At 43.6% G+C, this 6,462-nt stretch overlaps 3 non-coding genes across 3 annotated transcripts; all 3 read right to left on the bottom strand.

Moving 5' to 3' along the window:
- Positions 1 to 1,978: 1,978 nt before the first annotated feature.
- Positions 1,979 to 2,060, bottom strand: trnas-aga (transfer RNA serine (anticodon AGA)). Its single transcript has one exon. It is a non-coding gene; the product is annotated as a tRNA-Ser (tRNA).
- Positions 2,061 to 5,648: 3,588 nt separating this feature from the next.
- On the bottom strand, positions 5,649 to 5,721 carry trnak-uuu (transfer RNA lysine (anticodon UUU)). The gene has a single exon. It is a non-coding gene; the product is annotated as a tRNA-Lys (tRNA).
- A 243-nt stretch (positions 5,722 to 5,964) lies between these two features.
- Positions 5,965 to 6,037, bottom strand: trnaf-gaa (transfer RNA phenylalanine (anticodon GAA)). The gene has a single exon. It is a non-coding gene; the product is annotated as a tRNA-Phe (tRNA).
- Positions 6,038 to 6,462: the final 425 nt, after the last annotated feature.

Genomic DNA, 6,462 nt, shown 5'->3' with positions numbered 1-6,462 from the left:
CACGTGACTGGATGACTTCAGTCACGTGACTGGATGACTTCAGTCACATGAATGGATGACTTCAGTCACGTGACTGAAGTGCTGTGGTTCTTCTGATGAAGGGCGGCATGATGTTTGCTGTCTCAGGCTCCACCAAATGTCCTCTTTAGGACGCCACAATGTGGCCTCTTCAGTGCTCCATCTTCCCTGCATCGGAGACACAAGGGTTTCTCCTGGTGCCGACCCGATCATCCTTCTACCGAATGGTGCGGCGATGGATCCTCAGAGGACGCTGGGATCCTTCTTCTCATCAGTGCCACAGTTTTTCATGGAGGGAACAACAGGAGCGTTTTAGTCATGTTTTGCTCGGTGTTTCCTGCTCAGAGCATCAGGATCTGTGACGCCATCTTGTGGTAGTGGGTCATCATCTTGTTGTGTGATAGTGGATTCATTTATCTGCTATTTCAACACATTCAAGTTCATTATCCCTACATGTCAAAATACATTTGGTGTGGAGTTTTACTTTCTGGCCTCAATCATAATGTGTGCATTTTTCTTCATTAACATTTCTCAGCTTTGTAAGTTTATGATATTTTGTCTTCCTCTGTTTTCTATTCCATTGTTGTTGATGATTCTATTGCAGGTTTGAGTTCCCTGTTGACTGAAGCAGAAACAGGAACAAAAAGCTGGAGGTGGTCAGAGCTCCAAGTTGGGACGCTGATATTAAAGTAGGAGATGAACACATCCAGGTTAGCCATCACTCTCAGAACCTGCTACTTTACCTCTTCAGAATGTAGCAGCATAGCATAGCTTCATCTCACCGGTTAGTGGCCCACTTTGATGTCTGGGATATGAGGTTAAAGGTTCTTTACAGCTCTGAATGAAGGGTTTATAAAGTGTTAACAATGCCATGAATAACACAAGCATTCAGTAATCCTTGATAAAAGGAGACTCACCATCAAGTTGGACAAGTTGAAGAACAAAAGGACTTCTACACTATCACATTTATCCTCACTGGTCCATACTTGGGGACCTCTGTACTAAATGGAGAGTTGAAGAAATGGGCTTGTTGTGGCCCTGCGGTCCACAGACCTCCTGTACAGTCACCAAGCGCTAGCAGACACAATCGTAATGGAACCAATTATTTTAAAATGACAGTAACTAGTAAGAAATAAGGCATTACAGCTTTGAAGGAACTTGTCCAGCACTGGTTTGTGAGTGGCTGTTGTCCTGTATTGGCAGGAAAAACTCCTTGAAATGTCATGCAAGTTTTTTCTTCAAAAGAAATGTGTAAAACATTCAGTAATATCCAGGACCAAAGACAAGAGAGGGCAACGCTCCAGGAGTCTTTGATCTCTGAATTCTGTCTTTGAACTCTGAATTCTGTGCATTGATCTCTGAATTCTGTGCATTGATCTCCTGCTTCAGTCTTTGATCTCTGACTGATTCTAAACTAATCAAAGGATCACATCAGTATATTGGTCCAGTCTACAGATGGTGATTTTACCAAGTGCACTGCAGCAGTCCTTGTTGCTGTCTGCTGTTGTGTCACAGCAAAGTAAGGAAACAGCCTGACGGTCCTCAGGAGGAAATTCAACAACCTCCAAAGATGGAGGTGAACCTCGACCTGCTCATGTTTGCTGTCCTTGATGAATTTGGGCGGTACTCTGGTGCAGGGGTGAGCTCATTGAGATGATCTGGGAGCAGTCCTGATGTCAAATGGACAAAATGTTTTTTAAATCTCTAATGACTTGTTTGAACTGAACCTACCGGATCCTGTGGTGCCTGATGAGGAGACAACTTGGGTACAAAGTTGAAGAGGAGGGTTTTTGGAGGGGAGATGATTTTTTTTCCATTGTTGTAAATCAAAATAACTCCAACTACATGATAGAATTTTCTCAAAACGTTCTGACTAAGATGGATTCCAAACCAAACCATCTGTCACAAGGGAAAGTCTGCATGTAAACACACACATACACACACAGGAACAGCAGTTTAACATTGTTGGCAGGACTCGAACCTGCGCGGGGAGACCCCAATGGATTTCTAGTCCATCACCTTAACCACTCGGCCACAACAACTACACTCCCATGAACATAAGTAGAGGATAGTAGTAGATTTTTTTAATCTTCTCACAAACACAAACTATTTCACACTTACTCTTTTATAATTTAGTGACAAAATTTGTTTTGCTTTATTTTTTTGAACTGGAGCTTCCTGACAAAGTCAAAAAGCAATGAACAAATTCATGTGCTTCTTTGATGCATTTAAAACCTCCAAACAGGTCACACAGGAGGAAGGTTGAATCATGTGACCATCATTATAACAGCTGTTGACCTTGTTTGAACTATTTGATGGTGCTAAATATTGACAGCTTGCTAACATTAACTAGCTAACGTTGCTAGCTAGCTAATATTATTTTCCAATTTCAGGCCTAAATTTGGGATTGATTGTTAAAATTGTTCACCACACCTTTGTCAGCACCAGGTTTAGTCTTGATGATGTCATTGTAACTGCCTTTCTGATTCTAAAATATAATGCATCCAAGAATAAAAATGTAAAACTGCCCCTCCATGGAAATATCATATTTAATATATTGCAATATTCTTTTCCAGTATACTTCACTATACTTTTGTTTTATCAGAGAGACTTTAATGTCTGTCTTTGGTTTCTAAACTCTGACTCTCCTGTTATTGGTGCTGACTGAATTCTACCACCTGACAGACTGGGAAGGCTCATATTTGTGATGGATCCATAAATATAGGAAGGTCATGTTTCAATGAATTGGTGTGAGATAACTTGTTATTTTGTTTGTGGTTGTCATGGTGACTCGTGGTGTCGGGGCTCCATTGACGATGGCATTTTGTCGTGGTTGTGCACGTGTGCAACTCAAGGTGAACGTACTCACAGTTGATTGAAGCAACTCAGGTCAGCTGTTCTGGAACCAGATACTCAGAGTTTCCCATCTCAGAGTGTCAACTCAGGAGTGATTGAGGAGAAGAGTTTCAGAACAGCCACAGTTGGGGGACTTCCATCCAGCCATCCATTTTCTTTACCTGTAAGGGAGTTCAGGGATCTGGAGCTGCTTCGTTCAGGTGGATCCAGAACACAAGATGGGTGTCAGTCAGGACACCAGAAGGAGACCAGCATCTGGAAGGGGAAGATGCTTTAATCTGACACTGTTGTGTCAACAGTTCTGAAATAAGAACAAAAATAAACAGTATTATTTCCACCTCATACTCCTGCATATATTCAAGTGAACAGGGAACACAAATTCATGCACAACTTCTCCTGTGTGTTCATCCACAGTCACTAAACAACAACCAAACCAAACAAAAGGGGGTTTGCTAGCGTGGCGTGCTGAGGTAGAAAGGAGCTGTACAAATTGAGTCCTTTTACCATTTCTTTCCTGGCTGCTTCTGGCAGCGCTGTCGTCACTTCCTGTGACAGTGGGAGGGAAAGGGGTCCCCCTTCAGAATAAGTTTTATAGCATTATGTTACTTCCTCTTCAATATGCCTTCAACAGACCAACTCACTAAACAGCTCAGTGAGGTAGTGTGGCCGAGCGATCTAAGGCGCTGGATTAAGGCTCTAGTCTCTGAGGAGGTGTGGGTTCAAATCCCACCACTGCCATTGTATCCTAGGTCACTGGAGAGGTGTGGCAGCCTCTCTGTGCTTGAGGGGTTGGCTGCTTTTATCACTCGTGGGAAGAAAATGTCCTGAACTTGAGGAGTTCTCCTCATCTTGAACTCACCAAAACAACAATGTGCACTAACGCTGAGCTGCCTTCAAGCCAACAACATCGGCACAGTGTAACCAGAGCCGCAGGCTCCTCCCAGTATATGCAACACTGCCAGTGACAAGTGATGCGGAACTAAATAATCTATAACCAAAAATCTATCACATGACAGGATAAAGGCACATTGAAAGAGTTACTCTTGCAAGACAGGTTTTGAGAAGGTTCACCAAAATAATATAATGTGAAACAATTTCTTTTTTTTAATTGGTTATCTACTCAGCTACACCAGCACCTGGTTCTACAGGCTGAATTAACTCCAGGACGTTGGCCAGTCGTGTCAGTTGAAACCTTATTTGTCCAAATAGCAAAAAAATAAGTCTGATTGTTAATGAAAGGTGTCATCATGGCTTTGAAACTGTGGTTGGGGACAAGACAACATGAGCACATTCATGGAAGAATAGCAATAAAAACAGGAAGTGTTAGTTAGCAAGCACTCACCAGGCTTTCACTATCATATTTGAGTCTAGTGGAACAAAATGGCTGCTGCTGACTGTGCTGCCTGGTGGTGGATCACTCTTTACCATCCTCACAGGCCTTGATGGAACCAAAAAGGCGAGTTCCTGGAGAAGATCTTCAAGGGCGTCGATGTTAAAGCGGTGCCCCAGCTGGCACCAGGCGCTGACCCAGGTCCTGCATGTGAGATACTGTCAGTTCTGTTCTGCCCTGCTCACAACCACAGGCTGGTGTTGAGGCCTGCAGCAACCAGGACCACAGTCACCAAGTGTATAAAGGCTGGTCATTGTGGCAGTGGGAGGAGTCAAAATGAAGACCGATCAATGTGAGCAGGACGTTACTGCAAAGGTAAGAAGAACTTGACCATGTTTCCTACAGTACCCAGGAGGCTTGGTCGTTGTTGGGAAGGAAGTTCCAAAAGCAAAGAGCAGACAGCAGGATATAAAAAGAAAAGATCCAGACACTAAAACTACCAGTAGAAACAAGATGAAATACTCAAAGCTTTGGAAAGATACTACAAGGTTGTATATACATTATTATATACACTACTATTCTCATTGACTCCTAAAGAGGGAAAGGAAGAATTAGAATGTGGATCATATGAGCTGATTTCAGTGTGAAGTCCATCCCTCCATCCACTTTCTATTCTTATCCTTTAAGGGTCACGGGGGGGGGGGGGGGGGGCGATCCCAGGTGACATTGGGCAAGAGGCAGGGTTCACCCTGGACAGGTCACCAGTCCATCAGGAGAAATTAGGTGGCCGAAACTAAATCATTAGTCAGATCAAATTCAGATTAAAGCAAGAGTCTCCAGATCAAAGTCAGAATTCCTGATAATGTCATCAGGGTTTTGACAGTAACTAGAATTCTGACTTTGATCTCAGGAGGACATGACAGAAACACAATTGAGAAAAGTATATAAGACCACGGCGGCATGATGATGCAGTGGTTAGCACTGTTGCCTCACAGCAAGAAGGTTCTGGGTTTGAGTCCAGGCTCGGGTGCAGAATCTTTCTGTGTAGAGTCTGCATGTTCTCCCCGTGCATTCTCTCCAGGTACTCCGGCTTCTTCCCACCGTCCAAAGACATGTAATTTGGGAAGAGGCTGATTGCGTGTAGGTATGAATGGTTTTTCATCTCTGTATTGTTGGCCCTGTGATTGACTGGCAACCTGTCCAGGGTGAACCCTGCCTCTCACCTGTAGATGCTGGGATAGGCTCCAGCCCCCCTGCAACCATTAATGTAGGTGTTATTTGTGGTCTTTTGTTAATTGCATGCCACATGAAATTATTATTGGTCACTTTTCTAGCAACTGTCTCACAGTGGAAAGACAGGAACACTTCTACTTTTGCTGATGACAGTTTGTTCAACACTAAATTTCATCCAGTACCATGGTGTCAAACACTGGAACATCCACAGCACCTGAACAGGGAATTGAACCCTGGACCCTCAGATTAAAAGTCTGATGCTCTACCATCTGAGCTACTCAGGCTCTTTCTACAGCATTTAGACAGGAAAAGAAACACCTGTGAAGGTCCAACTGCTGCTTTCTTGACTTGTTCAATCCTCCATGTTAAAGTCCACCAGGCTTTTGATTGGCTCTGATTCTCTGTGGCAAAATCCAACAAGAGGCTCCAAAAATGTCTTGAATGTCATCAGAATGCACAGGACAAGATGTTCGTTTCCTTCATGTCTGCAGTTCCTCCACTGGAAAGTAAAGTCAATGCTGTTCCTCTGCTGAAACCTGGGATCGGACCAGGGACCTTTAGATCTTCAGTCTAACGCTCTCCCAACTGAGCTATTTCAGCTCTGAGTGAAGGCCCTGCTTCTCTCATTTTATAATCTCTTCCACTCTCACTAGAACTTAGAGAGGATTTGAGCCTCTGAAGTCATGACACATTGAACAGTTCTACAGGACCAAACTGAATGAACTGAAGAAGCTTCTTGGAACTCTAAACTTCTTAACTCGCTTTCTCCAAAAACTGTGCCTGGACGAAGGCCGTTTCCAGCTGTCCTTCAAGCTGACGAGGGCCAAGTTTGATGACCTGTTTGGAGGATATCAAGGATGGACACCAACTACAGGCCCCAGGTCCGTTGACATGACTTCACTGACACCAGGGGAATGTCAACGCTGACAGGTTCTCTGGACTCATAGTCATGAGAATTTGTCACATCAGTTGAATATCTTCACATACGTGAATTCATTGAAGGAGTGTGGTTCTAGACCTGCTTT

This window comes from Aulostomus chinensis, chromosome 4 (genome assembly GCF_037954235.1).
Source record: "Aulostomus chinensis isolate RoL2024-O1b breed Wild chromosome 4, RoL_Achi_v1.0, whole genome shotgun sequence".
NCBI classification, from domain to species: domain Eukaryota; kingdom Metazoa; phylum Chordata; class Actinopteri; order Syngnathiformes; family Aulostomidae; genus Aulostomus; species Aulostomus chinensis.
The sequence above is the reverse complement of the archived record's forward strand: the minus strand, read 5'-3'. Positions and strand labels throughout refer to the sequence as shown.